We start from the raw sequence: 22,815 nt of genomic DNA on the forward strand, positions 1-22,815 counted from the left end.
TCTTTCTGCTTCTACAGCAAAGTCAAGCACATTCTGCAACGCATCTTTTTTTAGCATAAACTTGTTTTAGAAATACAAAATCCCTGTCATGTCATTGCAGATCCAGCTGAAGAGTCATGAAATATTCAGTGTTAATTTGTATTTAATCAGCTATCAGCAGCTCCTCTTACATCAGATAACCCTGATCAACAAGCATTTAATAAAAAATATGCTGTTTTGCAGTGATAAGCAGGTGCCTGGCAAATTAATATTGTTTGATTTTTTTCCTGCAAATGTTGTATGAAGCACTACTCTCTCTTGCAGAAAAGGAAATCTAAAACATCCAAGCCACCTTATTCACTTTGTTAAAGCACAGGCTTTTAACAATTGTTCCACTGCCCTATTTCAGTCCCTTTCATTCATGGTCCTCTTGCCAAGCAACTGTATAAAATTAACAATTTGGTTAAAAACTTCGGAATGGAAGCCATAAGGTCTTACACTCAAACACTGCTTGGTAAGTCGCTGAGCAGAACAGCACTGTCACTGTCTACAGCCTGGTAACACAATTTGAAAGTTCTGCTGGCAGAGTGACCATCTATGCAATTGCAACATGTGCAATTTCCTTCAACATACTCAACAAAAATACTTCCTTCTACCCTGCTACACTACAGTATGAAAAGCTTCCTATTCAGCACCAGAGAATGAACTTTTTTGTGTTACACTTCCACGGGACCAATGCACATACCATCATGTTGCCAAATTCAAGTGTTTAAACGTCCTCATAACTACCCGAAGTAGCACGCAGGATTTTGTTTTACTGACAGCAATTATCTAAGCCTGCTGGAGACCCTTCTGCCCCACCAGTTCCACACTGGTCTGCATTGCTCCCTCTCCTGGCTGCTCAGCATCTCCCGTGCTGCAGTTTTTCCCTGACAACCCATTGCTGCAGACTGGCCTTCAGGTGAGAAAGAGAAGCAAGTGCCAGCAGCTACAGCTGCACAGCAATTCTGGATGGAAAAAGTCAATCTGGCAGAACAGCAGCAGGTACAGCAGACTGGAGGGATCATGGAAACATCCACATGCAGGGGGACTACGTAATTTGCCAATGCTGGGCAAAGAAAAAAGTCTGGCGAGACAGGAGGAACTGGAGAGACACGGCGTGCTGGCCAGGAGCAACCGGGCTGCACTGTACATCAAAAGGACAGGGGTGTTGAAGCACGGGTACGCACAGAAGGCTGTAGATATGTGGTCCCTTTGGAAGACCTCCGCAGCTTTAAAGGCAACCATTCCTTATACACGATCAAGATTAATCTGGTTCAGTTGTTAAAACCAGTCAAGAGCATTTTTTTTCTTTTTCCTGGTTTTTTTTTTTTTTAAATAATAGATCCCCAAACTGTAACCTACAGTATAAATAACACAGCTGAGAAAAACTAAGTTAGCTGCCATCTTAGTTTTCAGTCAATATTTGTTCAAAAATTAATTTTCTTTACTTCAACACACCTTTGTGAAGTAAATTAACACTGTTCTTTGACAGGCTAATGAGAATAGCAGGTGAACAACAAAAGAGTAAGCTCATTCTCAGGAGATATCCTTGCTTGCCCTCCACACACTGTGTTGGCATAGCTTTGTAGGATGATGAGTTCAAAAGAAGGAAGCAGACAATAAATCTACTTGTTCCTGGTAAATTAGGGAGACTTCACCTACTCATTTAAGCGACCATCCCTTACTTCATTAGTTTTGTCACTTAATGGGAAGGTGGAATTAGACTCTGAAGTACAGCACCTGATTAAATCTTGTTCTCCATACAAAATTCATGCTCAAGAAAACTATTAACCATAAAGATGGAAAGAGTCTTCTGTGAATTGCACGGTGTTCGTTTTTCTCTGGCACACATTTCAACAGGCAGAATCACAGCCACTGCTTCCCAAACTCCACGTTTTGCACTCATTTGAACTACAAGGAAGAACACTTCTGAGAAATTTATTAATGGCTATGTTCTCAGGGGAGAATGGTAAAGCCAGTAACACAGGGGTTAATGGGTTTTACTGAGAGATTCAGCATACTCCATGCAAGACAGTTTGCTGAAACACTGTGGCAAAACAGCTAGTTATTGCCAGATGGAGCAGTTTCTAGGTAGGGGCTTAAAGCTATCTTAAATAATTTTTCAACCTTTGCCACCATGAAAGCAAGACTGCCACTCACAGCCCAGGTAAGCCCTGTGTCGGAGCTGGCTGTAAGTCCTCACCAGCAGGTAACAGGGATGACTCAGGGCTGAGATGCAGAGGGAAATGGAGGTCAAAGCATTTCCTGAAATCCTGCACAAATACTTGACTGCCAACCCAATAATCCACACTCCAGTTCTCTGCCTTGCTCCAGTCAGACACCCACCCCCCAAGGACACTACCAAGGTGACCATCTGCAGTGGCCTGAGATGCCATTTCATTTCCTCTGTGATTGGTGACTTACACAGCATCTTCAAAAGCCCAGAGAAATGTAGATTTCACAACTTAATATGCAGGTTATTTCAACTCAAAATCTTTGTCTGAAGTACATTTAGGAGTAACTCCACCTAGCCTGTATACCCAACACTGTTGTATAGATATAAACCACATTTAAAATCATGTTACACACATCACCTTTGTCTGTGCTTGACTTTGCTTAGCCCAAAACATAGAAAGCACAGAAGAGACAGCAATGGGGATTTAAGGTCCTGTATCCTCCCCAACACAGATTGCAACAGACTGCTAGTGACAGCAGCCCATCAACGGGTTAAGACATATCTGAAAAGAAGAGTATGCAAAAAGAGTAAAAAAAAAATCATAAAGATCCATGAAACTAAGTGTTAGAAGGCTTATGGTAGTTTATAAAGAATTCTGTTGCAAGACATAAGACAGCACACAAATTGAGCAGTCAAAATAATCCCTGCAGAGCTTCTGACACACTACTCTTCATAGCAAGGCAGCTATGAAAAAAAGAGGCAGAAAGCAACACATCCAGTACCCTACAAAAATAGGAAAACCTGTAAATACTAGAATTCACAAAGATAGCTCCATGGCAAACAAAACTTGTTTGAGAATTTTATTCCTCACTAAAAAGATATGGACTACTTTTTTCACCCCTTACAAACACATTGCCAAAACTTTAATTTTCAGTTGACAGAGGAAATTCTCCTGTGACTTGAGGAATTGGTGGTCAGACAACTATTAAAATATACCCAGTAGTTTACTTCTACAGGGCTGAAAAACTAAGTTCTCGTTCCTTTATTTTCAGTACAGCAATGAAACTGAGCATTTACGATCAAAATAATGATACTAAAACTCAACAGTTTGAGCTTCAACTGTACATCATACAGTTAATAACAATGATGCTACAACACATTACAAAGTTAAAACTATTTGCTTCCAGAAGATTGCCCAGCTCTGCTTCCATGTAACACCATAGTAACTCAAGAGATACCATGACCATTTCCAACATCAATTTACTACTTTCCTTCATTCACCAGAACATGATCAGTTACAGGACTTAAATGTGATCTTCCTTACAGGTTTGAGCTGGAAAGCATCAAAACATATTCATGTACTATAAGCTAATTTTGTGTGTGAAGATTGTCCAGTTAATTCAGAGTTGCAAAGACAGAGATGTAAGAGACTCACACATAACCCTCCCTTGTGCCCACAGCAAATACCTGGCCCAAGTTTGAAGTATTATCAGTCAAACACAATGCATTAATTGAAGTGTAATTTACCAAACAGAACACTGACCAGCTTTTCCTCTGTCAAGGACTCCAAAGTCATAGAAAGGATTGCCAACAGTGAACACTTTTTCTCCTGTCAGTGCCACATCTCAGCTTTCAAACACTGGACTTAACATTATGAGCTCAGTAGTGTTGCATGGTTTAACAACTACCCTTAAAAATACAGGTTTTCAAAACAACTCTGAGTATTACAGAGGGTCCGAATCTTATAAGATGACTACCCTTATCAGCTTTTTAAAAATTATTAATTAATTACAAAGAGAATAATATGTGCTCCAGATCCAGGATAGTTTTGCTCACACTTCAGAAGTTCTGACTACCATCAGACCATTTTTTACCTTCAAGCCCTCATTCACCCAGCTTCACAGAGCTCTGGAACCTATGCCTATATTTACCATAAATGAAGCAGTAGAAAGAATGTAGCTCTTGTAAAAACAAAAACCTGAAACTGCTAAATACCTATTCCACAACCCTAAAACTAGCACATTCCACGTTTCAAAGACAAATGTGGAAGTGGAAGTGTAACTGTAATGATAGCAATCATTTGAATACTCTAATGTAAGACAGACTGTTTAACCATGGACAATCTGAATATCTTTGAGGCAGGACTTGAAAAAAACATAACCAATATTTTCTTCAGTTCCCCTTTAAAATAGAGCTGCTCTTTAGAGAGCAACTCAAGTCTTCAGAGTGACTCAACTCAGAGATGAAGAGGCAGGACACAGATGACATGTTCTTCACATTAGTTATGGAACAGGTTTCCATAGAAGGGTGGAAAGGGCAGGTATGTACAGTTCCATGCAGACTGAAATAGGAATAATCTTTTCCTATTACTAGTGTGACAATGTTCTTGATAGAGCACAAAAGCAGATGACAATTACATTTATATCACATAACTTATAAAAAGTTGGTCAGAAATGTGTAATCCTTGCAAAAACTCTGATAATTCTGGCAATCAGATGGCAGAAGCAAGTTACTGATAGGTATGCTTTGACTTGCAAACTTTTAGCCATATAGAGAAACAGACACAACTTGGAAGATTTGCTCATTCTGAAGTACAGATGCCACATATCTTTTGACCCTAGATCTCACTTACTATGTGTTTGCTCCTTGGATACAGAACATCTGACCAAGGAACTGAATTACACTGTAGAAAGCAGGAATTAACTCATGGAATGAACACCGGACCAGTCCTAGTTTTTCTACTCTGTACAGAGGCACAATAGAAGGTCTGTGTGTGACCAGAACCAGCAGACCAGTAGGACTGCTATCAAAGAGCCTGCTGTGATGGTTAAAGGTACGAGCAATCTCTATGAACTCTTCAATAAGTTAAGGCTTGTAACGAGAGGATAGAAGTTGCATATTCCCCAACTCCACAAACAGTTTAAGGTTTCCATTGAACAAAGATCTACCGTAAGCAAAGACTAAACCCAAGGACTTGCCCATCCCACAAAAATTCCTTCTCACGAGCTTCTGCTGTGCTCAGTCTTCCCTGGATCCACCCCTTAAGTCCCTATTCTCAAAGTGTCCCAGCTTCAGCTGAGCAAGGCACCAGCCTGGCTCACAAGCAGATGCTGAATTCAGGATTACTCAAATAGAGATTAGAGTTAGGTTCCCCTTATGCTACCATCTGTAGGTTATTATGCAAAAGCCTCTGCCATTTAAAAACTCTGAAGGAGAGGTGGGAGAAGGAGAGATGCTATGAAGCTCTGGATCTGGCTAGTGGGTCAACATATCCTTTTTTTTTTTCCTGTTTCCTAATCAGTTGGATTTAAACAAGCTTGTTATCTAGTCCACAGAGAGGCAGGCATTACTTCCAGTTCTTAGCCATGTTTACAGTACCTAACCTTCTCTATCTGATGTGTAAATAGTTTAAGCTAAGGGCTTAAACAGTCTGAATGATCTTTTCAGGATCCAATATTTACTTTTAAAAAAAAAAAAGATACTGCAGAGCTTATGTTTGAGACTTTGAGTAGGAAGTCTCACCCTCGGAAGGTTGTCTGCAGACTATCTCAGCTTTTACATCCGCTTCTCACTAGAAGGACATTAAAGGCAACTGGACTCCTGTTTCTGCACAGGAAATCTGATGAACTTTAAGCCATTCTTACACTCCCACACCCTCCCATTTAGGTCTGTATTAAGACAGCACAAGATCTTTGTTCAAAGTGTACTTGCAGATGCCATCGTCTCCAGAGGCATTTTTCCTACATTTAATGTGCATGTTACAACCTCAGCCGAAATAGGAGCGCAACAATTTTTCTATATTACCCTGTATTTCGAGTAACAAAGGAAGCATTTAAGAACAAGTCTTACATTTTTCTGCTTCAGTGAAATAACAAACACCAACATTCAAATAGTCACATACATGTTCTAGAGACTGCAACAAGGGAGTCGGTTCATCCTTTTGCAAACCAAACTTTACCCTGGAACAGCAGTCAAGTACAAAAGAAACCTTTTATTTAGAGACTGGTCACACTGCAAAGCTTTTTTGCTACTATAAGGCTAGAAAGACTTACTTGAAGACTAACAGATTCTGAAGTACAATTTTTCATGAAGAAGTGAAGCTAAATACACACATGAAACAAAGGCACTGTATCACGTAAAATTCACATAACAAAATTCACACTGTAGAGTCATGCCCACCATAATTCCAGTAGACACAAAGTTGCTAAGTAAAACTCCAACAACAAGCATGCATACATAGCAGTTTGCAAGTAGATGCAAGCACATGCAACAAGCGTCATCAGTACAAGCACTGCACATACCTGCAGGCATTGAGACACAGTCCTAGGACCATGAATTTCAAGAGTAACAGAATACCAGGGATAAGTGGTACTAATATTTTAAATAGACTTGAAACTAAGGTGCCTGGCTTCTGCAATCTCCGAATTTAGATCAGGGACTCCATCTGCAAAGTGCTTTCAAGGCATGTGATGAGAGAGTTGCTCTACAGGTGGAGCACACTTTAGGCTGCTCCTTCATGAGAAACCCACAGGGCCTTTACCACATCGTAGAACCAGAGCATAGGCAGTGCCACATATGAGGTTTATGTTCAACAAAATGAAAGACAGAGACTCCGGAGCTCTTCAGAAACACGGCAGCCAGAAAAGCGTTACATGAATTGTGTAACAGAAGCCCAGAAGCAAGCTCCAGGTTGGGAGGAGGTATAAACGAAAAGTGTGTGCACATGCACCATAGATGCATGCCTTCTAGGAAGAAACTGGATCTACCACGTGGTGCTGTAGTACTCATCTGTTCAAGGACTATGATTCAGTGCCTACAGAGCTGTACGAGGAGTATGACTCAGTGCCTACAGGGGGTGTTGGATTTAGTACAGATGCACAGATTAATTGTACACCACATACGTGTCTGGCTGCTGACAGGAAAAGGCTACATACGCATACACAATTAAGAGCACTCAGAGAAGTTAAATCATCTGCTATAACAGCATTGATTAAAGCCTTCTTGGCCTCAGATTCACTCAGTGCAACTACAGAAATCTTCTGTATCATCTCTGTTGTAAGGAATCTCAGAGTAAGTGGAGTTAGTTAACATTCACGATAGACAGGGTTTAGTTCGAGGCTTGTCATGCCTAGCATGAGCTAGAACAAACATTACCTACTATGGAATTACTTGCATTGCCATTCATGAACTTAGGCAATTTATCAGGGACATCTCATGTGGCAAAGACACTGCCAAAAAAACTGGATGATTTATGGGTGTTCTTACAGCAGGACCTCCTAATAGCAGGAACTTTCCAACACAGCAGACATTTGCCAGCAATCTCTGAATGTTGGAATATGACAAAAACAAGACAGAGGAAGTGAGAAGACTTACATAACGATAAATCTCATTAATAAAGATACGCTTGTCACTCTGGCTAAACTAGAAAATTATTTTTGCCTTATGGTACTGTCATGAGTGTCACAGAAAGCATACTAAAACAAGCAAGCCAACTTCATGAAGTGCAATGCAAAACCCCTTTGGCTGATGAAGAGGCTTTCAGTAGCTTTTTTGTCTTTCAATAAAAATTAATCTGGCTTTCAAAGATTTAATAACAAGACAAATATTAGCTTATTCAATGTCTTATCACCCAAATCTAGAAATGGATGTTGGTCTTCTGGGCCCCCATTTCCCACATATTTGTGGAAATTCAGTTACTTGCTTAAAAATATAAATATCGACAAAAGTAGTATAAAAAAAAAAATACAACTATCAGCAAAAGTAGTATAAAAAAAACCCAACACCCAACAATGACTGAGATCTACCAGACCTGAAAAAATGAAAGGTATTCACTTGGATATACTTTCAGTCAGTGTATCATTGCAGAGAAACTAAAGGAGTTTCACAGGGAATTACTAACCTTGCCTCTGTCTTACAAACATGGTTTATTAGGAGTTGTTCAACTACAGAAACTCAGTCTAATGCTGCTGTAACTAGAGAAACAGGAATTTGATCACCGTTTTTAACTACAAACTTCCTATTTGCTTTCAGATAATTAACATTGCTGTACCTCAGTTTCTTATCTGTAATGAGGCAAAACACACAACATTAAGCATAGCAGGACCTTAGCCACTTATGTAGTCTTTGAATTCTGCTACAGCAAGAGTTGGTAAGGATGGCATTGGACAAATCTTCAAGGGGATAATATAGAAGTGGCTGTTTAGTGACCCTCAAGGCAGTCAGTGAGGATACGCTGGGTAAAGCACACATGCAGAATACCTCCAAAATCTCTTTAGTACTTCACATTACAAACAGAAGTCGCTGAAGCAGTACAGACTCCAAAAATCAGATACTGCATTCCTATCTGGCAAAGATATTCATGTTAAACTCTCATGTGTCAACCTGAAAAACAATGGAAGTTACTGTTTAACTGCTGAAAACTTAAGCTTCTTAGGCCTTACAGATAGTAAGAAGTTAACTAATCATTTGAGACAGTCCAGTCTAATCCTGGACATAACAAACAGTAACTTCACTTCAATATGTGGATTATAGTTCTGCCCATAAAATCTTTTTAAGACTACTTTGAATCAAAAAAAAAATCATGCAGGTGTTCCAAATTGCTGATCAAGTCATGCTTTCAGAGATTATAAATAAACATAATTAAAAAAAGGAAAAGATGCACATGTTAAACACAACAGGCTTGGGGGGGGGGGAACCCACAACAAAAAAAACCCAACAAGTTTCATCCAGGTCAGCCAACTCCAACACTGGTTATTGTTGGATTATTACAGTGGACTATCATAAGACGTCCTGTAGTTAGAATGTACTTTTAAGTTCAGTGTTGTTTTTTAACATTAGGACAACTTTCTAAGATGAAAAAGTGTAAGGGTACAACTTGCATTCTACTAGGTGTACTTAAATAAAATTTATAGAAAAAACTGCTCCCTTGGGGAAACCTTAGATTCAAAGATAAATTTGTGGTCTTGACAATGCAGAGCTAGACTCAAACGATTAACAGGATCCATGAATTCTATCTTATTTCATGTACCAAGAGTCTGAAGAATAAACCACCCCTGGAAAAGTACAATCAGCTTCTCAGTTTGTTGGTCAGCCAGAGTATTCTCCAAGATCATGAACACCATACTTAGGACACAACAGAGAATACATACAATAACAAAGATGTTATTGAGCAGCTCATGAGAATGTAGAAAAAGTTTTCTCAAGAAACTAGGTAGGGACACAAGGCTAGTTCAGAAAGGTGGTATCTCTCTAACTCTGGATTCCATGTCACATTCCTACTGAATGGCAAAGGGCGTTAGCAGCTGCACTTTCTTTGCCAACTTTGGGACCTGTAAATAAAATGCACCATTCCCACAAGAAGTGGCTTAAAAGCCCGTAACTTTAGGCATACAGAACTTTCCGTAGATGGTATCACATCCTACTGATACTGAGAAACAGCACCAAACATGAAGAACATTGACGAGAACTAATAGATGCTAGTTGTGAGAACCCCCATATTTGTAAGGCAGTTTCTCAAGCCTCATTCATTGCTTTTGTGCACGTACACAGCACTACAAAAGCAATGCATGGTAGGAAATCAAACTATAAGAAAGCAATTTCTTCATTACCATAAACCCCTATACATGCATTATCAAAGTTTTGATTATCATAAGGAATTATCAAACAGTATTTTACAGACATTTAGTTTCTGCCATTAAGCACTCTGCCCATAATAGGAAAGAGCTGCTTCAACACTTAGGTCAAGGATCACTGTTCCAAAAAGGTACACTGGGGTAGTGCCAAGCCACTGAAACAGATTTATTTCAAAAAACATAGCTATAACTTTTCTACTAGCCAATAAAAGCTACAACCTAAAGGCAGTGGTTTAGGATGGGACCCTAAAGGCTGGGTTTAGGCTACAACTCTTAACATTCTTCCAACTGCAGCTCTTTCTACTTTTTGTCGTAAGCCCATACTCCATAAGGTCAAAGGCAGAATACTTACTTCACTTCCTTTCGGACATCTATGTCACTGCTAAGAGCAGGTGAATGGCAAAAGGGATCATTCCCCAGCACCCAAACTCAAGTAGAATTAAGTCATGCTTATGCAGAATGACATGGAAGTTAAAAAATACCAAAGACAAAACCAAAAAAACACACAAGGTGAAAAGGAGAAGTGTACTTTAGTCCAGACAGGGATGAGAGCGAGAGACAGACCAGCCCACTGATGGATATAGCTGATCTATTCTGCTCTTCTGAATGCTTCTGTTGATGAAAAGGTTTTCAATATAGTCACTGTACTCTAGAGTACCCTGGGCTCCCATAAAGCCGCTGTCTCACACACACAGAAGAGCAGCTCTAAAATTCCTGGTTTAAATTGAATTAATATTTCATGCTATCAATTTTACATGTTATCAAAGTTCAGTTGTGTGTCCTAGTAAGTAAATAAAATGCTTAAATACAGGATACACGTTTCACATCTCACACCATTTTAGATATTTCCAATGGAAAAAAAGTAAAGAACCCTAAACAACTCACTCTCTCTTTACACAGAAATTACTCTAAATTTCACTCAGCCACATCAGTACCCTTCACAAGCTGACAGTCAGAAATGCGTTCTACAAGAAAACAACATAATAGTTCAGTGTTTTAATCTGAATTTATCACTGCATTTCATCAGAAATCAGAGCTCCCCAAAAGCTTTTTTAACAATAAAATGTTTTGAAAGCTTAAGAATTAACAATGTTTTTTTTAATAAGTTACATTATTTGTGTCACCATTCATGATTTTGAATCTGTTGACAGCGAATTTCATCTGCCATCAAGCTGCACACTTACTCACCCTCAACAGGCTTCTCTGATGCGCAAGCATTATCAGAAATACTCAAATCAGTAAAGCGCTCAGAAGTGTTCCAACACAGCTCAAAGTCACTACTATAAACACCAATCCCAGCATGCAAATTCATAGCTTTCAGCCTTTTGCTTAGCCTGTAGCCCTGTGTTGAAGAATAAAAACTTATTTCTGGCCTGTTTACTCCTCTTTAAAAATGCCTAACTGGATATTTTTTAAGGAAAAATGAGCACTTCTTAAGTGACTGACCTTTAAGAACTCATTTCTGCTTTCAAAAATTCTAACCAAGTCTACTTTTCCCTATTTACAAAATAGATACTTAGAGACTAAAATAGACACTATTGTAAGTTCGAGAAACCAAAACCTGTCCACATGCAAAGATTTTTTTTTTTTTCCATTTCTGGAGGTAGAGAGCAAGCAGTTCCAGATGCTCGGCTTAGTTAGGAAAGGCATGAAAAACTGTCCTACAATTATTTAAGGAAAAGAGACCATGCCGAAATAATACAATTCTAGGAGAAATCTCTGCATATGAAAGCAAGTCCATGGGCAAATTATTCAAATATGAGGTCAACTTTGAACTTACCTGAGGTGCTAGGGAAAATGAAGAATTATCTGCAGCTACCAGTCTTGTTCTTATAAATCTCTTAACTCAGAACTATTCAAAACATTAATTTATACAGCTGTATTTTATTAAGGTTAAGTGCAGGCAGGCTTTCAGCCTACCACTGTTACCTGAATAAAAGGGGAAGTTAAGCAAGACCTAGTATCTGCTCTGTCAGTCTAGAATAATGTACTTCCTAGTTTTAAAACATTCTTTAATTTACACTGTCTCTATGTAGCTATACTCACAAAGAAATGCATAAAAAGTATTCTTTATTGGCACAGAAGTCTTGGCAGTTTGTTCCTTTCCATGGCAGAAAGGAGATAAAAATCAAGGAATGCCATTCCTGGATGCTTTCAATGTTGAGATAGCATACAAACTGTAAAAGCAATTTTGTTGTACATATATGAACAGGCATCTGCAAAGAAAAAGGGTGAATGAAATAACTCCTTGTAGGTGAAGGGAGTCTCCCATTACATCCTAAAGTACATACAAAACTAATATTAAACAAACTGGCACAAATGTACAGAATTCAAAGGCAGGCACCAAGGCAATCAATCCCACATTACTTCTGAATTCACACTGACAGTGGCGATTGCTTGTGACAAAGATCACAGGATTATACTTATCTCCAAACTTTTACTTAAAGCATTTGCCTTCCCAACTTTGATGGGAGGACATCCTTTAAAAGGTATTTGCAAGACAGTAAGTGGTTCCTAGCTTAAAGATCTGTTCTGTTATCAGACCTGAAAATGCCCGCTTCTCCTCCTCACAAAAGATAGATCAGTTGGCCTGAATTACCAGCTTTTTTTTCCTTAGAAACCATCTAAAAGCAGGAAGGATGCTGGAATTTCATAAGACAGTTACAGACATAACCCTTTCAGGTCTCCCATGAGTAACTTGCCAGCGACAACAGTTTATTGGAGTTGGATTAGTAAGAATTATTGCCACTTCTTTACAAGCCTGATGCTGTCAGAAGAAAAGCTTTGAAATATACAGACTTAAAAACCTGAAATTGAAAATGAACATAATGAACTATACACATTGACAAGAACTACTACAAATTTATTTAAGCTTAGAAGGAGCTACTAAACAAAAGCAGTGGTAGGAGGTAATATTAACCATTTTATCATCTGTCCCCGTTATCTCCCAGGGGGAAACAGGAAGACACATATTTTTATTGCTGTACAACACAAAAAGGTTAGCTGTGAGAAAGAGCAGGAAATTAAAAAACCCCAACATTATAAACATTAGGAGGGTGGAAGGCTGTCATGCCAGGAACACAGTTAGAGCCACACTATAAATGAGAAGAGAATTATAACTGGTTCCAGTAAAGTAGCTGTAGTTACAGGTTATGTAGCAGCCCGTCTTTTTACTGGAGTCAAACCTTCATCAACTTCTGTGTTATGACAGAGGAGTTCTGCCTGTCAAGCACTTGCAGGATTTAGTACCTGTATACACTTACAGCTTTCCTCCATCTAACCATTAAAAACAATCTCAACTTTGTTGTTCACAGGTTAGAGTCAAAACTGTGACTTTTCATCAACCTTCTTTTATTCTAAAGGCTCTACCATTCATACAAATAACTACGCTTCAGAGTAACTCCAATCCCAAGAATACACAGCCCTCAATACAAAATGCATGACAGTCAGTCAACACATTACTTATGTACTCAAACAGATTTCAGTTTTACTTTGCATTCTTATTCAACACAATTCCTTTCAACTCCTAAGAACAAAGAAAGATCTCTCCCATTTGCCTTACTTTTTAAAGACTGCAACAGCACTGAGATTGTTCAGGACTCAGAAGTTCCACAGAAAACAAAGTTCTGCCACCACGCTTATGCAGTGAGACCATCTTATCTTCTGAGTTTACAGACCAGAGATTTATCATCAGTGAGTTTTGGTTTTTGTTTTTTTTTTTTGTTTTTTGTTTTGTTTTTTTTTTTTAAACTTTCCACCCTATCTTTCATACAGCTGAGCCTAGTCCTACTTAACATAGCTTCTAGCTATGTCATGGGAAGAAAAAATACTGTCCACTCTCATGAGATAGTTTTAAATGTAGCCATCTAAAGTCCGATTGCATCAAATGGTGCTTAATGAATACTGAGATATAATAAAAAGAAGACTTTGTCTGTGTACAACAGAGGTAACAGCAAAAAGAATTTGCTGGAATATGTAAAATGTTTTTCATTTCCCCAGACACCATTTATAGCACTATGCCACTTATTTTAACAGTAGCTAGCACAATAATCTGCCATACAGTTGGAACAGCAATCATTTTGTGCTCATCTTTACACACATGCACAAAAAGCTGCTGCTCAGCAAGCAAAATTCTTTTAAGTTGTGAAGAAGTCATTAACAAATACTTCTTTTGCCACATTACTGTTTCAGTTACATATACATCTCAGTTGAATACTAAGATACAGTTTGGAGTTTTCATTTGGGTTTCTTTGTGAATATGAAGCCACTACAAAGATAAGCCTCCCAATTATCTTTAAACAAAGCAGTTTGTCAGAACTATCTGGGGAGGCTAGTACTTATCTCAAGTTTGCTTTGAGACAACAGGTTAGTAAAACAGGGCCTTAAATAATGAGCACAGTGCAGAGACAAGTCACATTTGGAACAGATTTCTGAAAGGATCGGAAGTGCAACATTAGTTTGAAACAGATCTGAACCTGAAAGAATGTGCTGTTTAACTTCTTGGTAGGGCTTATGTTTAACATAAAATGTAAACCAGCAAAATCTTGGATCTTTAAGATATTCCAGTAACTGCCAGCATTATGTATGCCTACAGTTTCCCAGGCTACTCTCGCTAGCAGCATAGTGTCACAAGAAGCACAATTAGTATCTCAGGGCGAGTTAAATTCTAGCTTTCCTCAACAGCATGTTACTGACTGCCTTCTGATGACCTTCAGATTAGGATTGTTTATACTTTTTAGCTAGGAAAAAAGTTCATTTCGATTTTGCTGTTCGAGCAGGTTCAACTATGTGTTTGTGAACTGCTCCTTCTTTATTGACACTAAAGGAGGCTAAAAGCTCCATAAGCGATTAAAACACTCACAAGTCCAAAAATTAACCTGTTGTCCGTTGTTCTTCTGATTCTGATGAACTACTCATCCTTAACAGAACAAGATGGAAACATGCAATTCAGTCCACAAATGCATAATACAAAGCCAATACAAATCACCAGATCAGAGAAATATCTGAAAACAGGTCTGCCCAACACATTACTTTGCTGAGAAGCACAGAATCATAGAATGGTTTGGGCTGGAAGGGACCTTTAAAGGTCTTCTAGTTCAACCCCCTGCAATGAGCAGGGACATCTTCAACTAGATCAGGCTGCTCAGAGCCCTGTCCAACCTGACTTTGAGTGTTTCCAGGGATGGGGCATCTACCACCTCTGGGCAACCTGCTCCAGTGTTTCACTACCCCCGTCATAAAAAATTTCTTCCTTATATCTAGTCTAAATCTACCCTCTTTTAGTTTAAAACCATTATCCTTTGTCCTATCAGAACAGGCCCCGCTAAAAAGTCTGTCCCCATCTTTCTTATAAGCCTACTGAAAGGCAACCCCAGCTCTCTCAACTTGTCTTCATGGGAGAGGTGTTCCATCCCTCTGATCATTTTTGTGGCCCTCCTCTGGACCTACTCCATCAGATCCATGTCTTTCCTGTGCTGAGGACTCCAGAGCTGGATGCAGTACTCCTAGTGGGGTCACACCAGAGCAGAGGGGCAGAATCACCTCCCTTGTCCTGCTGGCCACGCTTCTTTTAATGCAGGCCAGGATACGGCTGGCCTTCTGGGCCGCAAGCGCACGTTGCCAGCTCATGTCCAGCTTGTCATCCACCAGCACCCCCAAGTCCTTCTCTTGCGGGGCTGCTCTCAACCCCTTCATCCCCTAGCCTGTATTGATACCAGGGGTTGCCCTGACCCAGATGCAGAACACCTTGCACTCGGCCTTGTTGAATTTCATGATGTTCAAATAGGCCCACTTCTTGAGCTTGTCCAGGTCTCTCTGGATGGCATCCCATCCCTCAGGCACGTCAGCCACATCACTCAGCTTGGTGTCATCTGCAATCTGCTGAGGGTGCACTCGATCCCACTGTCGCTGAAGATATTAAACAGTACTGGTCTCAATACAGACCCCTGTGGGACACCACTCGTCACTGATGTCCATACGGACATTGAGCCATTGATCACTACCCTCTGGATGTGACCATCCAACCAATTCCTTATCCACTAAATAGTGCATCTATCAAATCCACCTCTCCCCAATTTAGAGAAGGATGTTGCAGGAGACCATGGAGTCCTTCTCATTCCCAAATAGCAAGTCTATGAGGGCACCTTTCCTCGCTGGCTCACTGAGTACTTGTGATAAGAAGTTATCTTCCACAAACTTCAAGTATTTCCCTGACCTGCTTGTCACAGCAGTATGATATTCCCAGTTGATGTCTGGGAAGTTGAAATCTCCCACAAGAACAAGGGCTACTGATCCAAAGACTCCTCCTAATCATCTATAGAATAACTACTTGGTGCTAGCATCCTGGCTGGGTGATCAGTAGAGACCCACTACAACATCTCCTTTGTTTTCCATCCCCTTAATCCTCATCCAGAGCCTCTAAACCACATCATCACTAACGGTAAGGGCTGTATGTCAAGGTTTAAGCTCAGCCAGTAACAAAGCACCATGAAGCTGCTCACTTACTCCTCGCCCCCTCCCTGGCCCCAGTGGGATGAGGAGAAAATATAAAGAAAAGCTTGTGGGTCAAGACAAGGACAGGAAGGGACCACTCATCACTTATGGTCACAGGCAAAAGACAGACTCAACTTGGGGAAGAAACAAAGTAAATTTAATTTACTACCAATCAAATCAAAACAAGGATAATGAGAAGTAAAATCAAACCTTAGAACACCTTCCCCCCCATACCTCCTTCCTTTCCAGCTCAACTGCACTCCCAGTTCTCTCTACCTCTTCCCCCCAGCGGTGCAGGGGGACGGGGAATGGGAGTTGGGGTCAGTTCACACGTTGTCTCTGCTGCTCATTCCTCCTCGGGGGGAGGACTCCTCACTCATCCCCTGCTCCAGCGTGGGGTCCCTCCCAGTCAGTCCTTCACAAACTGCTCCAGCACGGGTCCTTCCCACAGGCTGCAGTCCTTCAGGCACAGACTGCTCCAGCATGGGCTTTCCCATGGAGTCACAGCCATCTTGAGGGGCATCTCCCTGCTCCGGCGTGGGCTCCTCTCTCCCCGGGCTGCAGGTGGGCATCTGCTTCCCCACTCCCCTCCATGGGCTGGAGGGGGGACAGCCTGCCGTCTCACCACTGGCTGCAGGGGCATCCCTTTCTCCAGTGCACCTCCTCCTCCTCCTGCACTGACCTTGGTATCTGCAGAGGGGTTCCTCTCACATTCCAATCTCCTCCCCTGCTGCAGGTTCTCCTTCTTAAATCTGTTCTCCCAGAGGTGCTACCACCATCACTGATGGGCTTGGCCTTGGCCAGAGTTGGGTCCGACTTGGAGCCAGGGAAGCTTCTAGCAGCTTCTCACAGGAGGCACCCCTGCAGCCCCCTCCCCCACTACCAAAACCCCGCCACACAAACTCAAAACACTGTACGGTCAAACCTCTCCCTTACACATAGTGCAACACCTCCACCTCACCTGCCCTGCCTATCCCTCCTGAACAGCCTATAACCCTCCACCCCAGCACTCCAGCTGTGGGACTTGTTCTGCCACCTCTCAGTAACACCAATGATTATCGTAGCTCTGGGAACTGACCAAGGCTTCCAGGCTTCCAGCCAAAGGCATTTGCAACCACAGCACCCAACAGCTGCCTGTAGGGGCAGGGGGCACCCCAGCCCCCCTTAACACTTTCCCTTCCCATGAGATGCTGGGGAGACTGTTGGGGGTAGAACACGGGGAGGCCCCACCTTCCCTCCTGGGAGACCCCCAAACAGAAGGCCTGAGCTGGCAACCCCAGAGAGTCCTTAGCAGCCAAGAGGCATAACAGACCATGGCGCTGCCAGCACTGCAGCTCCCACTGTGCAGCCCCTGGGCCCCCCCAATGCCCTGGCTGCTTCAGCCTTTCGTCCGTCCTGAAACCTTCTACACCCGAGGTAGGGACCAACCCTGACCCCTACAGCCTGGGGACGCTCCTGGGGGCAAGAGTGGAGGTGACCACCGGCAATTGCCCCTGTCTCTCTCTTCAGGCTCAGTGAACCTGTGCTGTTTGGGCAGGAGCAGCCCCTCCCCGCAGCCTGGGCACCCCAGGCAACCCCAAGCAGGTATGGCACCTTCAGCACCTTCAGTGTCCCCAGCACTCCCACCCCCCGGCATTTGTGGCACGAGGGTTCAGCAATCCTGTGCAAGCATCCCTGCCCTCACCTGGGTGATGTATGCCCAGTAAACACAATTTACAGAGAATTCCCCAAACACTTGGGGCCATCTCTCCTGCTTCACCTCCTTTAAGTGAGCCTCCTCCCTGATCTGCAACCCTGTCCCACTGGCACAGCAGCTCACACCGCAAGGAGCGCCCTGGCCACAAGCTCCCCACATGCCTTGCACAGAGCTGGGGGATGTCAGTGATCAGGGCCAGCTCGGTGGGGGTCCCCCCAGGAGTCGGCCCAGCACAGCTCCCACTCACCCATGCAGGGGTGCAGACGGCTCCATGTGGCTGCTTCTTCAACCCCCGGGTCTTCTGTATCCAGTGGACGAGCACCAACTTGCTTCCACCAGCCACCTCCATGCTCAGTCACAGTGCTATGTCTCTGGTGGGTGCTGCCCTGTGGGGCCCCCAGAGCTGTGGGATCCCCCCAGCCTGGGCAGTCCCTGGGACCCTCCCCCCCCCCCCCCCCCCCGCAGGGCCAGCTGCAACACTTCACATCCTTCAACCTTCAGAGGAGAGCGGTGGCCTCAGTCCCCCCGGTGCTGTCGCCATACCTTCCTGGATACAAGGACTTGGAGAGCACAGCTCAGCCTCTCCGACATGGCCAGCCCGGTGGGGCAGCAACATCACCCGCCACTGTGCTGCCCCCCGCATCCAAGCCGTTGGGGACCCAGCAGGCAACCTTCCACTGCCCAAGGAGATGCTACCGGATTGCTCCTTGGTCAGCCAGGACAGGCCCAGCAGCATCCCCATGCCTGGGGACCCTAGTGGCACTGGCAGAGCCATTTCCCACTGCGACATCGGCTCACTGTCATTGCCCATGGAGCTGCTCACCCGCAACTACACCGTCCCTGAGACCTCCAATGCAGTCCTGAGCCTAGAGCAATTCAAAACCATCAGGACAGGGCCACGGAAGCCATGGTGGGATGCAGGGACAGACTTGCCACCGCCTCAGCCTGGCATGCCAGAAAAGCGAGGGGAAGAGCAGAAGAGCACCTTTCCAAACCCACCCAGCAAGCACAGGGTTCTCGCAGTCAGCACAAGGGTGGGAAGGTGGGATTGAACCCACAGCAGGGATTAGATGGAGATGGGGGGAGGGGTAGGAAGTGGTGGTGTAGTTGGGGGTGGTGGTATGATTTTATAATAGCTTTCATGACACCTTTGCTCTTGTTTTTTCATTTATCATGCTAAACTACACTGAGGCTATTAACTTCAGTGTCCTGGTTTCAGCTGGGATAGAGTTAATTTTCTTTCTAGTGGCTGGTATAGTGTTACATTTTGGATTTAGTATGAGAAGAACGTTGATAACACACTGATGTCTTCAGTTGTTGCTAAGTAGTGCTTAGACTAAGTCAAGGATTTTTCAGCTTCTCATGCCCAGCCAGCAAGAAGGCTGGAGGGCCACAAGAAACTGGGAGGGGACACAGACACGGCAGCTGACCCAAACTGGCCAAATATTCCATACCATGTGATGTCATGCCCAGTGTACAAACTGGGGGGGGGAGTTGGCTGGGGCGGGGCAGATCACTGCTTGGGAACTGGCTGAGCATCGGTCAGCAGGTGGTGAGCAACTGCACTGTGCATCACTTGTCTTTCCTGGGTTGTATTTCATTCTCTTTTTGTTGTCTTCCTTTTCATTACAATTATTACTATTATTATATTTAATTTTTTATTTCAATTATTAAACTGTTCTTATCTCAACCCATGATTTTTACTTGGTTTTGATTTTCCTCCCCATCCAACAAGGGCAGGGAGGGAGGAAGTGAGGAGCGAGCAGCTGCATGGTGCTTTGTTGCCAGCTGGGGTTAAACCCCAACATTCAGGAAAAAGTGAAGCCACCAAAATAGCTACAAAAAGTCAGTTTACACAATATTTTAATACAAACAGGAATCACTATAACTAAAAACCGATCTGAACTACACCTGCTAGCAGAAAAATCCCACCTTCAAGCAACAAAACCCATCAAGTCCAGTCTCAGGCAGACCAGTATCAACAATTCAGTTTTTACAGTACTGTGATAAAGGGAAGAAAAACAATACTGGCACGGAAAAGCAACCACACGATAAATACAGCATTACCTTTATGCAGAATTGTACAATTCCACACAAAACAAGACTGACTGTCTAACACTGAATAACGTTAAGTGCAGCTCTCTGTTTGAAAACTACAGTAGCTGTTAATCGGCAAGCATATTCTTCCCACCCTTCTCCCCCCCACACTTTTAGCACTGTTAGCTTCACACAAACAAAAGGAGGGAGAACTTGTTTCTTTTCCATTCAGCAGGTTAACCTGTTTCTTCTGCTGTACACAGTAGCAAAAAAGACTCTAGCTGAAGCTTAACTTGGTCACAAAATTTGGATTTACAGAGCAAGAGATGCTAACTAGTAGACCAATGCAAGTATGCAAGTAATAGGGGGGGAATTGATTAAGAGCCCCACATCAGCAGCTTTACAACATCACCTTCCACACAGAATAGTGATAAATGAATAATCATTCAGCATCTTTAAAAACAAAGACTACCACAGGAAGGGCATTAGATCCTGATTTAGGACTACTTCAGAAGTAGCTCTCCAGGTACAAGATTTCATATCTAGTGGCCTTTATCAAGATAAGGAGAGTAGCTTCCCTCACCTTCTATTTTTTGGCATCAAAACATCTCACAATACCACAACCAGCACCGCCACTAGCTTTAAATACACTGATTTTCAGCAATGATACAAGAATAAGTACACACATGTTCCTATTTTTACAGAACTTAAAAACTCAAGCATTACTTAAAGCTGAATATCTCTTTGTAACAGAAGCCTTTTTTTCCTGGAGTATCTTTTCTTTGCCTTTATACTTGATAAAATCCAAGGACAAACAAAAGCCCTGAACTTTCTCCTTAAAAGTTAAAGGATCTTGACACTGAACATAGACTATTACCCATTACACTCACATTTACTGAATGTAGATGGGTGTTTTTTGGCAAGGAATGAACAGCCAATATGATTCACACCAAATGCTCACCTAGTCCAGTAGCAGGTATTTAGGGAAATATCCTCAGGATCACTTCAAAGGTAGTGCAGAGACTGTCTGAACTAGAAGCTGTATCTGCACATTTGATAGCTAGGCACATCATCTGCTCCTTTAACCAATACTGGCAGCAAGTGCCACAGTCCAGTTAGGTACTGTGTGAGGAAAAAAAAAAAAAAAAGCCTGATTTATTTTACACTTATAGCCTGATAACTGGGTGCCAACTTCAGGTGCCACAAAGAAAAGTTACTCATTCCCTGAGAGCCTGTGCTATATCATTTATCTACCTTTATCACATTGCCTCTCAATTTCCTCAAAATTAAGGCATAAAGTGTTTAGGTTAGTATCCTGTCTTTGTAGTCTAAGATTTTCAAATCACCTTAAACATTAGTTTGGTCTATGACCAGATTTTACTGAAAGCAGGCATGTACATTAATTTACTACCCAAGAAACTAGGTCAACCATTTTCTGAAATCCATGCAGATTCAATCTCTGCAAACAAGCAGAAAAAGGTTATGATGGTATGCTGCGTTTTTGTTTGGGTTTAACTCTTCAGCCTTTATTAGAGCAATGCTGTTCTTCAGAAGCTTCATGGTTTTTCTTTAATCCCTTGCTAAAGTTTAGTGCCCTTGATGACTGCACTCTGAGAGTGGCATCTGAACAGATCATTAATCCGGTATCAAGTCAACAAGGCTGCATCTTTAACAAAGTCCATCTTCTGCCACCTCTTCTCCTCCCATCTCTGCTTTCCTGAAGGTTTCCCCTTCTTCACTTACCCTATGACTCAAATTGTAGATTTACCAAGCAGCATAACAGATTGAGAATTAATCATATAGTGCCAAAGTCCTGGATCAGCCATCAATCACGTCTTAATCACATCACAACTTTTTGTTCCTACCCCCAAAGTACTGGGAATTTCCACTGTCCTCAGCTGCAATAATGCCAGGAGAACCGTTTGTATGGCTGTGCAAGCTTCTCCCCTGGCTCAGAGGGGCCACCAGTTGTGACTTGCACAGTGGGCATTGCTTTTAGTGTTTGTTTGGGTTTGCTGTTGTTGCTTTTTACTTATTATAAAAATATACTTCAGTACACTGTCCATACCCCAGTCTGGGGAAAAAAACCCACCCTTACAATATTACCATGAAGAAGGTATCATTCCTATGACTATGGAAAGCCCATTCAGCACTGTGTAATAAACGGAATAAAGTACAAAAATGTTTGGCTGCTGCATCTTCTAGTCTTTAGCTAGCACACTGTTTTTAGACAAAAAAGTCTACCGTAAAACAAGTTTAATATTGATGCTCACCATTTTGGCTTCTAAATTTGCACTGAACACAAATTCATTTTGGATCAACAAATGATAGGAATCATCATATTCAGACCTTTAAATGACAAAATGATTCAAGCATCAAAAAAAATGGAGAACTAGCAGTATTATCATCCTCCTGTCCACACTTCACTTGTTTGCACACCAGTGTCAGCAAACCTGAATCCACCATCTCAAACTCCCATCTCATACCAACAAGGACACATAGCATTCTGTTCCCACATTCTAAGAAAGGGGGGGGAGGGAAGAACAGGACTTCACACTCCTTTGGATTGAAATTATTTAAATAAGGGTGTAGGTTGCTTTTTTGTTTTACTTACATGCAAGATGTCATTAACTGCAATGTCTTTTTCATAAAGCCAAGAACACTCACACATAGCTATGCTTTCCCTATTTTCCATGCACAGTACAGCGGTTCTACATTTATTTAGCAACAATACTGAACCCTCTGCAAAGGTTTGCTGTAAG

The 22,815-nt window shown here is 42.1% G+C and overlaps 1 protein-coding gene across 2 annotated transcripts in view; it reads right to left on the reverse strand.

Annotated features, from left to right (window-relative positions):
- The window catches only part of CYRIB (CYFIP related Rac1 interactor B), a 101,831-nt gene that overhangs the window by 44,004 nt on the left and 35,012 nt on the right, over nucleotides 1–22,815 (reverse strand). The gene's annotated exons all lie outside the window — the stretch shown is intronic.

The sequence above is a fragment of the Harpia harpyja genome, chromosome 5 (assembly GCF_026419915.1).
Source record: "Harpia harpyja isolate bHarHar1 chromosome 5, bHarHar1 primary haplotype, whole genome shotgun sequence".
Taxonomy (NCBI): Eukaryota; Metazoa; Chordata; class Aves; order Accipitriformes; family Accipitridae; genus Harpia; species Harpia harpyja.